Genomic DNA, 13,851 nt, shown 5'->3' on the forward strand with positions numbered 1-13,851 from the left:
TTTATTTATGCTGTTTTAATTATGCAATATAAAGTAACTTCAACTATACATTGAAAACAAGACATTCAAGATAATATTGTGTATTTTGCTTACTACTACTAAAAATTATGTGTGGACAAGAAAGAACATTTAAGATTCTACCAAAATTACATTACATGGTCTGAGAGTTGGTGCAGATGGCTGAGCCTGTGAGCTGTAGTTCTTATAGTAAATGGTTTGTTTGCATCGGCCCTTATTTGCCTATTCTGTGACCTTAAGCAGACATTGCTCCCAGGTAATCCCTGACAAGGGACTGTGTGTTCAGTAGGCTTCCAAGGTTACTAAACAGGCATTATTATTATCGCACTTGAGCTGCACATTATGAAGCAGCTTGTGATCATTTATATGGTTGTCTCTCATTGTTCTCATTTCTCTTTGTTGGGCAGTCACCAGAGTACTGGGAATTTACCTGCTAGGCACAAGCTACAGGGTTTGATTCTCACCTTTGCTCACTGCCTGGTTATTGGCTATGTGTGTAATAATCTAATAATCTGCACACTAATTGCCTAGCATTCACCTGTGAACCTCTATATACTCATTCATTCTGATTAGACACTTTATCCGATTCAGGTTCATGGACAGCCAGAAGCAATCCAAGTTCTGAATGGATACAAGGTACAGAAACTAACCAAGAACAAAACAACTGTTTTCAGTGGGACTTAAAGGCATGCACCTTTCATCCACCCCATCACTTCTCTTTCATACCCTTTCTCAAGACTCTATCCCACCTATCTCTCTTTCTCCATTACTATATCTTATTTCAAACCCTCCTTTCTCACGCTCTGCTTACATTCCCCTCTCATTCATCCTGTCTGATCTAATGCAGGGTGAAATCTGCAGACATCTGTAATTCTTTCTTTCTGAAACAGATTTACAGTGCTGCAATTATACTGTACATACAAAGATGTTCGTTTTACTACAGCCATTCCTAATTACTGTGCAGAATACTATTGTTAAGTCTGTAATTCACTGTATTTAACAGGCTAAGCCTGAAACTGGTTAATATGGCTTGCCTACCCCAATGAACAAATTAAAAATAAATAGAAATATGAGATGCTGAAATGCAGAACACATACTTAATCATACATGGGCATGGAAAATTTGGAGGATAGACAATTTACCTATGGCCCATTTCTGCGATGTGGAAAAAGACAACCTTCAGGTGAAAAAACATGCAAATAAACAAGGGCTGTATAGCCACTACACTGTGTGAAACATCCTAGGCTGTAGAACCAAGTTCTGCGTGACAGCAAAACTAGCCATTGTAGCAGTGTGCCTCCGTAGAATGAAATATCTAGACAAAGTAGACATAATGTAGCAATGCCTGTCGTTTAGTCTCACTAATTTGTCATAGATACATATGTTTTCCTTTAAAATACAGCAGAACTTAATAGCGCAGCTAATACATAGCTGTCTCCTACATCATTCTGATGTTTTCTGAAAAATGTTATGAACACTATTACACAGTTTCTCCCTAAAATAATCCATTCTCTTTACTAAGTTTTAATCAGAAGTAATGCAGTATTTACACTAACCAGAGATAGTGAAAAAGCTTGTTATTTTATAGTATAATTGGATATACTTTAAATTTCTCTATTGTTTCATACTCAGTCATTTTACATCTTCATAATGGGCACTTTCCAGTTGTCTTTTACAGGATACATTTAACTTAAATATAATTATGAATATTATATTTAAGTTAAATATAATTACGCTTATGTTATAAGTGTACACCATGCCCTACTCTACTAGTTTTAGTGGGTCTATGTTAAATAATCAGACGTCCAAAATGTCGAACATTGCATGGTCGAGACCAAATGTTTGACATCTGGATGTTCGAATAGCAAAAAAAAAAAAAAGAAAAAAAGAAAAACACACCTTAACAGTGTGAGCAGGGGGGCAAGCCCCCTGCACCTCCCATGTGTTGGGCTGTGCCCCCCACACCCCCCCCTACTTATATATACCAACTCTGAAACCGCACTTCAGTGCAGAAAAGGGATATTCTCCCTATCTGCATGGTACAGTGCCATTGAAAGTCAATCTTCAAACACTTGCAATTTTGAACATTTGGTTTCATCCATGTAACATTTGAAATTGTAAGCATTCGAAGAATTGACATAGACCCATTTTAGTTACCCTTGATGAACTGACATCATATTTACTGTTATATTAACTTCCCAATTGTACTACTCTGAGACATGCCTGCTGTTGTACCTTACATATTGCAGGTTTTAGTCATTATTTTAAAAGCTGTGCAATGACTCTTAGTTTACCTCTCCTTCCTGCCTTATGTAGTAGTCCCATCTAATTTATGTCTATTCTTAATGCTGGTATCCTGTACTGTTATAATTGTCTTCCTTCCTAACCTTAAACCTTTGCCTTTTATAGCATTTCTTTCTAACTTAATATCTATGCAGCTCTGTTCTCCACATACAAACTGATACTGTTTCAGTCATCTCCACTTTTTCTTTCTCTTTCTCCTGAGAACATAATACTTAAAACTGAAAACCAAAACAGCAAACAAGTTAGCATTCAATCCTTACTGATTGATTTCTGTAGTAATACAAGTAGCTGCAACCTGGTCCTTCCTGCTTCATTCACCCTTGCTCCACTCGGGCTCACTCTGCTCACCTACCCGACCCTCATTTCCTACCCACCCCCCACTACATCTCAACTTATACCCCCTACACTCCACCCCCTCAACATCTCAACCAATTAAAACAATCTCTATATTACACATCATCACCCCCTACCCACATATGTCACATCTCTTTCACTCCATATCCCATAATTCCTTCTTATCTTTTAACAATTTTCTCTCATCCTGTTACCTGCTTCTCTACTCTAATAAATTAACCAAAATTCTTGGCCCATTGATACCCCAAGAGGTTAGTGTATGTCGTCAGCACTACTTACATTCCTACTCTTTATCTCCAGGACTGGTGCAAACATGTTGGTGGCCACAGCAGTTGGAGGCCCTACCCAGGAGAATATAAAAAGTGTGACCACATTGCCATCATGCCCCCCTTCTCTGTCAAGCTCAGGCAGCACCATTTAATGATCACTGTATAGTGTTATGACATTCAGAATATTACAAAGACTTGAAATGTTAAGGTACACACCTACTGGCATTTACTACCAATGTTACATTATACAAGCCCCTGTACCACAGCAAGGTAGCCACTCACAATGGTGCACACACACACACACACACACACACACACACACACACACACACACACACACACACACAAACACACACACACACACACACACACAAACACACTGACTGGAGCGGCGCAGTGCTACAGTGGTTGACATTGTCACCCCGCAGCAAGAGGTTCTCTGGTTCAAATCTCAGCTGGCGTGCCTTCTGTGCAGAGTCTGCATATCCTCCCTGCATTCACGTGGGTTTCCTCCCACATTCCAAAGACATGCTTCTGGAGAGTTTCTCCCTGGGTCTCCACTTAAAATAGGCTCTGTCCTAGTCAGACTTTCCCAGTCAACAAATGTTAAATAAATAAATAAATAACTTAGTACCAATGCTACATTACGACAAACCCCTGTACCACAGCAAGGTAACCACACACAGAGGTACACACACTGACTGGCATTTATTACATCATGACAAGCTCCTGTACCACAGCAAGGTAGCTACTCACAGATGTGCACACACACACACACACACACACACACACACACACACACACACACACACACACACACACACACACACACACACACACATACACACACACACACACTCTGACTGGCATTTAGTAGCATTTAGAAGCAATGTTTTTACATTATGACAAGCCTCTGTACTGCATCAAGGTAGCCAGTCCCACACAGGTACAGAAAGACACCCACACAGACTCTCTCACACGGTAAAGAGACACAAGACAGCCAGCTACACAGATTCTCGCACACAGGACATAGGCAGCCACACATGATGAAGACACCACTAAAGTAAGACTGAACATTAAGAATTTTTAAATACTGGGCTTATGAACTAATAATGATGCTAGAATAAGATTTTGCAGTAGCATGTATTGCGTGACCCCACATTTTTGATGAACAGACCAAAACTAACAAACATCTGGACATTGTGCAACATTCTCACAGCCCATGCCAACCTTCTAACCTCTCAGCATAAGTCCAAAGCTGAAAATAACCACAGAACAAAGGTGTAACATCAAGGACAGTTGCAAACATTGCTATGATAAAAAAAAGATATTAGAACAGGGTTTGCATTAGCACCCATTAAAATATTCAGTACATTCTGCAGAACTCTCATAGTCCCCCAAAAGTCTCAGCACAACGCTAGAGGAGGTAAAAAACAAACAAACAAAAAACAAAACAAGGACGCAACATTACTGATTTAAAACACTGTGCTTATGAACTAATAAAGATGGTAGAATAATGAGTAACTAACAAAAAATATGGTCAAACATCTAAACATTGTGCAGCATTAACATTCTCACAGACCCTACCCCTCTCCTAACCTGTGAGCATTAACATTCTCACAGCCCCTACCCCTCTCCTAACCTCTCAGCATTAACATTCCCACAGACCCTACCCCTCTCCTAACCTGTCAGCATTAACATTCTCACAGACCCTACCCCTCTCCTAACCTCTCAGCATTAACATTCCCACAGACCCTACCCCTCTCCTAACCTCTCAGCATTAACATTCTCACAGACCCTACCCCTCTCCTAACCTCTCAGCATTAACATTCTCACGGCCCCTACCCCTCTCCTAACCTGTGAGCATTAACATTCTCACAGACCCTACCCCTCTCCTAACCTGTGAGCATTAACATTCTCACAGACCCTACCCCTCTCCTAACCTCTCAGCATTAACATTCTCACGGCCCCCACCCCTCTCCTAACCTCTCAGCATTAACATTCTCACGGCCCCTACCCCTCTCCTAACCTGTGAGCATTAACATTCTCGCAGCCCCTACCCTTCTCCTAACCTGTGAGCATTAACATTCTCACACCCTACCCCTCTCCTAACCTCTCAGTATTAACATTCCCACACCCTACCCCTCTCCTAACCTCTCAGCATTAACATTCTCACAGCCCCTACCCCTCTCCTAACCTCTCAGCATTAACATTCTCACAGCCCCTACCCCTCTCCTAACCTCTCAGCATTAACATTCTCACAGCCCCCACCCCTCTCCTAACCTCTCAGCATTAACATTCTCACACCCTACCCCTCTCCTAACCTCTCAGCATTAACATTCTCACAGCCCCTACCCCTCTCCTAACCTCTCAGTATTAACATTCTCACACCCTACCCCTCTCCTAACCTCTCAGCATTAACATTCTCACAGCCCCTACCCCTCTCCTAACCTGTCAGCATTAACATTCTCACACCCTACCCCTCTCCTAACCTCTCAGCATTAACATTCTCACACCCTACCCCTCTCCTAACCTCTCAGCATTAACATTCTCACACCCTACCCCTCTCCTAACCTCTCAGTATTAACATTCTCACAGCCCCTACCCCTCTCCTAACCTCTCAGCATTAACATTCTCACACCCTACCCCTCTCCTAACCTCTCAGCATTAACATTCTCACAGCCCCTACCCCTCTTCTAACCTGTCAGCATTAGCATTCTCACGGCCCCTACCCCTCTCCTAACCTCTCAGCATTAACATTCTCACAGACCCTACCCCTCTCCTAACCTGTCAGCATTAACATTCTCACAGACCCTACCCCTCTCCTAACCTGTCAGCATTAACATTCTCACAGCCCCTACCCCTCTCCTAACCTCTCAGCATTAACATTCTCACACCCTACCCCTCTCCTAACCTCTCAGTATTAACATTCTCACAGCCCCTACCCCTCTCCTAACCTCTCAGTATTAACATTCTCACAGCCCCCACCCCTCTCCTAACCTGTGAGCATTAGCATTTTCACAGCCCCTATCCCTCTCCTAACCTGTCAGCATTAACATTCTCACAGACCCTACCCCTCTTCTAACCTCTCAGCATTAACATTCTCACGGCCCCTACCCCTCTTCTAACCTGTCAGCATTAACATTCTCACAGACCCTACCCCTCTCCTAACCTGTGAGCATTAACATTCTCACAGCCCCTACCCCTCTCCTAACCTCTCAGCATTAACATTCTCACACCCTACCCCTCTCCTAACCTCTCAGCATTAACATTCTCACACCCTACCCCTCTCCTAACCTCTCAGCATTAACATTCTCACAGCCCCCACCCCTCTCCTAACCTGTCAGCATTAACATTCTCACAGCCCCTACCCCTCTCCTAACCTCTCAGCATTAACATTCTCACAGCCCCCACCCCTCTCCTAACCTCGCAGCTCAACAATTCCAGACAAAGCCAAAAACAAAAAACCTCAGAACAAAAGGCGTAACAACAGTGATAGTTTGAAACTTTGTTCTGATCAACTTCAATAGTAGAACAGGGTTTGCATTGGCACAGGTGAAGACATCAGTACTTTCGGCAGAATTGTCACAGCCCCTACCCCTCAGTGTCTCAGCACAATAAATCTGGATGAAGTGAAAGTAAAATAAAAACACAAAAGCAAACAATGTGCTTATGAGCAAACAAAGATGCTGGAATAACAGATTTTATAGTAAAATGCTTTGCGTAACCTCACATGTCTTAATGAAAAGAGACAAATACCATGCAAATATCTGAACATTGCACAACATTCTCACAGCCTGTAACCCCCCCCCCCCCCCTTCCAAACTCTCAGCACAATAACTCTGGACAAAGCAATAATTTATCATAGAACAAAGGCGTACCATCAGGGGTAGTTGTAAACATTGCCATTATACACAATACTAGTATCACAGGGTTTGCATTAGTATACATTAAAATAACAACTGCACATTCTGCAACGTTCTCACAGCAGCTAACTCCCCTCTCAACCTCTCAGCATAATAATTCTGGACAGAGCAAAAAATAATCATAGAACAAAGGTGTAGCATCAGGCATAGTTGTAAACATTGTCAATATACACAAAACAATATAAGCAGAACAGGGCTTGCACTGGTATATATTAAAACATCTATACATTCTGCAGCATTCCCACAGCCACTACCCCCCCCCCCACCAATATTTCAGCACAACTGTACATAGAACAAAAATGCATTAATGAATATTCTTATGCAAGAGTAGCTAAAAAAAATACATCAGATCTGGACATTAATTACAGACAGGCCTTCCTTCCTCAATCTCTTAGAACAAGAATTCTAGACAAAAGTAAAATGAAAGTGTTACAACCACAGCTACTCAACCCCCAAAAAAAAATCTTAGCATAAGAACTCTGCACAAAAAAAAAACTTATACAATCCTCTTCCTAGGTTTCACCCCCCCCCTCAAAAAATAAAGTTAAAAATAAACCCAGCAACTTGCCTTTTCTGCAGTTGATAGAAGGCTGCTACTAATCATTTGCTTGGTTCTGCTATACACAGACCAGACCAGCCCTTTCAAATTGCCCTCAAAAGGACAGTTTTTCAGATCTTTTAGAAATTGCCCTTACAAGGGCAGTTAAAATACAGCTCCTTTGCTGGTCCCACAGTTGTTCCAAGGAAACTTGCATCCTCCATCTGTCCTCAGTCCATACCTCTCAACCTCTTAGCATAACAAATCTGGACAAAGCCAAAAATAATGGGGGTGCAAAGGCTTAAAGTAGGGACACTTTAAATATTGCTCATATAAACTTACAAACTTGCTTTCAGGCTTTGCCTTAGCATACATTTTTCTGAAGGATATAATGTCTGAAACTTAAATGTCTGCCATTATTTAGTGGTTTCAATACTCATTGATTTGTAAGAATACCATACATTTTATGAACAAACCAAAAATATGAAGCAAAATCTGGGCAGTGAGAGGTATAGCTAGCACTTGGATATGTTTCTCTTTACTCTTCATTACTCTGGTGAATCATGTTTACAAGTATGGAAACGAAGGTCAAAAATTCATCTTACAATGATCCAAATAATGTCTGCAAACATGTAAAATAAAAGGAAATGTTCTTCGTGCTTGTTTGGGTTATATTAGTTACCCATCCTCTGTCTGTCGGGTCCATTCCACACAGCCCACTTTTCTGTTCAATATAATGCTGCATGCTGCTAATCCACAGAACAGGCCCAACAGACCACCAATTACAGTAAAGCCAATTAGGAAACTAGAACTTGCTTCCTTGGCTGCTGCAGCCAATCAGTTACCTTCCTTCACTGAAGCAGACCTGATGGAGTGTAGCTTACAGGCAAGTTTTTTCAGAAAAACAAGAAGTTATACAGCCTAATGTCCGAGGAGCCAAGTAAGGACCGGATGAGATGGAAAAACCAGCGGCTGCTTCATGAAGGGCCCTCATATGCAGGGAAATAACTGTGGACTCCCTGCAGCTGTTGGTTTTGGCGGGTGCCTAACACCAGCTATGTTTGTCTTTCTTGCTCTATTTCATCCTAATTAAAAACAAACGTAGTGGCCAAAATGGATAAAAAAGCCTTATTTATTCACTGTTAAACACTTTTCGTTTACATAAAATAGCAAACTTCCTCAGACCATTTGTGAAAAAGAACTACCCCATTTATATAATTTTAACAAACCACCCCTACTTTCAGAACAGGAAATGATGCAATGCTCCATAAAAACATAATTGCAGCATAAAAATTGCCTTATTATTACAGAGAATTTCAATTTGTATTTAATTAAATAAACCATAATTATTTATAAGAAAAACTTAAAACATACACTTTATTCTTTAAACAAAGTAAAACATGATTTATATTGTAAATGTTGAATAACCATCTAAAAATATACTATAACCAAATATAAAATTGAATTAAATTCTATGTGCCCATTCAGCTAAGCAAATACCCAGCAACCCAATATAAATTGTATTGAATGAGCTAAAAATAGGAATATTGTATGGATAAACCTTAATTCATCTGGTCAATGCCTTTAACCTAAGAACACTATTGATTGTGCAGTAATCATTAAATCCTGGCCAAGCATATGATTATAAGCACAGTTGCCAAATCACTTCAGCCTTTTCAAGCTACAAAGCCCAAGGTCCACCCTTATCCTGTTCATTAATTTGTTGAATGACACAAAATTTAAACTGGTGATTATTGTACTCATGCACATGTTTGGCCAGTGCATTGGTAAGTTCTAATCGCATACATGTGCTCATAGATCCCTTCCTTTAAGGTTCTAGTCATCTTACCTATGTAATACACTGGACACATTTTACACATGGCCACATAAACTACCCTCTTTGAGCTGCAATTGTATTTAACATGCATTTCATATTTTCTTCCTTTTTTCTCAAAAAATTGGCCTTGGTGAAAGTAGTTGCAGTAATTGCACATCCCACACCTTTACATACCCCCTTTACCATTTAATGTCTTTTTATTAAAACTTTCCATTAAATTATTTGAGTTCCTGCCTCTCTGTGCTGCCATTTTTAATCCATCACCTGTTTTATTCCTGATTTGTACATCGTCAATGACTGTCCAATTCTTCAACATGATGGCGTTTATTTCATAAAAATGTCTGCTAAAAGTTGTTGTAAATGTGACCGGGCAATCATAACCATTGTCCCTTATTCTTAACATTTGCTCTCTCATTTTATAATTAAGAATAGGTAAAAAATGCCCATTTATTCTTTTGAAACTTACTTCATCATACAGTTCATAGAGCATATGCTCTTCGTGAACATATCTATAAGCCCCTCACACTCTCAAAATCAGCATCCAAGCTCACCATCCTTGTGGCCTGGACAAACTGCCCTTTAACAACTGCCCTTTTATTTGTTATAGGGTGTGCACTAGTAAAGTCCAAAAAACGAGTTTGAATATGTTGGTTTTCTATGAATCTTTGCCTTGAATCTATTATTAACCATATCCTTACTTAGATTAACATCTAGATAGTTTATTTCTTGGTCACTGACCTCATATGTGAATTTTAAATAGGCTGTTGTGCCATTAATATACTCAAAAAAGTTGTGAAGAGCCTGTTCCTCACCTTTCTATAAAATAAAAATATCATCAAGGCAATGCAATGAGTTTAAGTACTTAGGATCAACAGTTCAGAGTAATGGTGAATGTGGAAGAGAGGTGAAGAAGAGAGTACAGGCAGGGTGGAATGGGTGGAGAAGAGTGTCAGGAGTGATTTGTGACAGACGGGTATCCATAAGAGTGAAAGGGAAGGTCTACAAGAGTGTAGTGAGACCAGCTATGTTATATGGGTTGGAGACAGTGGCATTGACAAAAAGGCAGGAGTCAGAGCTGGATGTGGCAGAGTTAAAGATGTTAAGATTTGCAATCGGTGTGACTAGGATGGATAGGATTAGGAATCGGTATATTAGAGGGTCAGCTCATGTTGGACAGTTTGGAGACAAAGCAAGAGAGACGAGATTGCGTTGGTTTGGACATGTGCTGAGGAGGGATGATGGGTATATTGGGAAAAAGATGCTAAGGATGGAGCTGCCAGGTAAGAGGAATAGAGGAAGGCCTAAGATAAGGTTTATGGACGTGGTGAGAGAGGACATGCAGGCGGTTGGTGTGACAGAGCAAGATGCAGAGGATAGGAAGAAATGGAAAGAGATGATCCGCTGTGGCGACCCCTAACGGGAAAAGCCGAAAGAGAATGATGAATGATGATGATCAAGGCAATGCAAATATAAACTGACGTGTTCGCCATAGTTACTATTCAGCACATATTTTGTCTCCCAAACTGCCATTATTATATTAGCAAATATAGTGCCGCAATGTGAGTCCATGGCAACTCCCACCTTCTGAAGGTAGTAACTACTGTTAAACCTAATATAGTTGTTTTTTTAATAGTATATCAAAAAGATCTATATATAAATTAATCTCCAACTGTGATACACCTTGCTCTCAAAGGTATGACTCGATTGCCTGAATATCTTCCTGCTGTGGAATAAACAAAAATAAATCTTTTATGTCAACAGTTAGGAATAAGACCTTCTCGGCATATGTGCTTATATTTATTAGCTCAAGAAAATGCCACTAGTCTCTACAAATTTGGGATTGATTTTCTAAGTACTTTTTTAACCTGTTACCTAAGTACTTGGCACATGCATAAGTGATGGAATTACGCCCATCAACTATGGGACGAAACTGAGGATTTGTTTCACTGTTGTGTATTTTAGGGGCTCTGAAGATAGTAGGAATGGTGGGAGAAATCATGTTTAAATAATTGTAAGTGTCCATGTTCATAGCTTCATAGGTTCATAGGTAAGTACTAGGCTATCTGCCCGAGGGCATCTATAAGCCTAGCCAGAATGTGTTGGCTTTCACTGCCCCCTTAGATTAGTTCCCTGTACCTAAGTCCAGCAGAGCCATTAGTTCTCTGTGCCTCTGTCCAGCAGAGCCACTCCAGTGATCCCCTGGGTAAATTTTATGTTTCCCATCCACTCATCAAGGTTTCTTTTGAAGAGTGTTAGTGAGGGGCTCTGCCTAATGTAGATTGGAATCCTGTTCCAAAGCATGGTGAGTCTTTGGGACAAGAATCTATCCCTCCAGCACGTCCAATTTATCATTGTGGTGAGGTTTAGATCCCTAGAGCATGTGGCTCTCGGGGATTTGTTCTTTTTTAGGTGGAGCATGTCCATCAATTCTGGGTTGGACATGGCCTTGTATGTCAAGTAGAGATCACCTCTGAGTAAGTGGCATGCAACCAAGTACAGCTGGAGTTTCTTCAGTTGGGCTGCATAGGGCATCTGTTTGAGACCAGTAATCCTTTTGGAGAGGTACTTCTGTGATCTTTCCAGCTGTTGCAGGTGTCTTGTAAGGTACATCCTAAATGGGTAGTTGTACTTTATGATGAGTAGAGGGGCACAATAACCTCTTTTGTTCTAGATGCGAACCCTTTTGTGATTAGGTGGGCCACATAGAAGGATTTTCTAACCACCTTGGCAATATGATTATCAAAGGAGAAATTACTATCTACTTGGATCCCCAGATCCCTTATTACATTTTCTGTATTTAGGGGACTACCACATATGTGGTAGTTCACGGGTACTTTGTTTTTTTCCAAAGGGGATGACTATGCACTTTTTGGCATTTAACTTGAGGCCATGATTTTGACACCAGGTATCCATCTCAGTGAGACCCTTCTGGAGGATGTCTGTATCAGCCAGAGAGTCAATTATGGCCCCCAGTTTGCAGTTGTCTCTGAACTTGGTCAGCCATAGTCCTCCTGTGCTTGCCTGTACCTCTGAGAAGTATATACCAAACAGGAGGGGTCCCAGGACTGAGCCCTGGGGGATGCCACTTGTAACCGGTTTAGAGTCGGACCTAGAGCCTGCAGCTCTCACCATGTGGGTTCTATCTGTGAGTTAATTGGCAACCCATCTCGTGACATAGGGGTTTATGTTCAAGCTGGTGAGCTTGTCTATAATATCAGAATGGGGAATGGTGTCGAAAGCCTTTGCGAGGTCTAGGTAGGCTGTGTGGACCTGCTTTCCCCTCATCTAAAGCCTTGGTAACTGTCTCAAAGAAGTCCACCAGGTTTAGGAGACATGATCTGCCCTTAACAAAGCCAAACTGGGTAGGGTCCTATGTTTGGAGGGTCCCAATGTCTCTGTTAATGAGTTCCATGATGATGTGCTCCATAGCCTTGCAGACCAGGCTAGTCAGGCTTATAGGGCGATAGTTCCCAGGGTCCATTGTGGCTCCACCTCTGTGGAGCAGGATAACTGTTGCTGTGCACCACCCTATGGGTATGTAGCCTGTAGAGAGTATGAGTTTGAACAGTGTGTTTAGGTGAAGGGTTAGTTCATTTTGGATCTCATGTAAGACACAGCCTGCAACACCGTCTGGTCCCATTGAAGCTGTGTTTTTGGCTTTGGATAGGGCTGTTTTAACCTGTGTGTCAGTGATCGCTGGGGCTCTACTTTCTTCTGGTATGGTTATGGGCCCTTTAGGGGGTGGGGGGGAGTTTGCACTAAACCTGTCTGCCAGAATGTTGGCAATATCAGTTGGTTCAGTGTATTTTGTGCCATTCTGCACTAACTCAGAGCAGATCTGAGAGTTTCCACTTATGTTCTTGACATAGCTAAAGAATGCTTTGTAGTTATCTTTGGAGTCCTTGGCAATTTTTCTTTCAAAGCTAGCCATGGATGATTTTATGAGGGATCGTAGTTTCTTGCTGATACTGATCAGGAATGTCTTTCCTTCTTGGGATTTTACTCTTTTCTGTACTAGTTTCCTCCTTCTATTGTATAGCTTGTTTATGGCAGGGGTCCACCAGTCTGGTTTCCTTTTCTTGGAGGAGTGAGTCTTGGTTTGATTGGGATAGCACAATCCATCCATTCTTGCAGGTGCTCATAGAGTCCCTTTGTAAGGGATTCAGCAGCTTGGACAGCATTGTCCTTTAGCATGGGGGCTGTAAACCTTTACATCTCAGTCTTAAGTAATGTGAAGTTTGCTTTTGAAAAGTTTTTCACGGTGGTTTCCTTGATTGGGGGTGGGGGCGGAACGTGAATATCCAGAGTGATTAGTCTATGGTATAATCTAACCAGTGAGGGGTTGACCTCCAGTGTGGAACACTGGTCGCCCATGTTGGTAATGACCAGGTCCAATATGTTGTCAACTCTGGTGGGGGTGTTAACCAGTTGATCCAGGGAGTTTGAGTTTATAAATTTTAGGAAGTTTTGGGTAAGGGAGTTAGTACTTGCGTAGTTCTCCCAGCTAATGTTTGGGTAATTGAAATTACCCAATATTAGCACATTTGGTAGGACCTTCATATTTTCCAGTGTCTCCAGAAATGCTGAATGGGGGTCCTGGGTCAT

The sequence above is a fragment of the Protopterus annectens genome, chromosome 15.part0, assembly GCF_019279795.1.
Source record: "Protopterus annectens isolate FY-2018-M chromosome 15.part0, PAN1.0, whole genome shotgun sequence".
Lineage (NCBI taxonomy): Eukaryota > Metazoa > Chordata > Ceratodontiformes > Protopteridae > Protopterus > Protopterus annectens.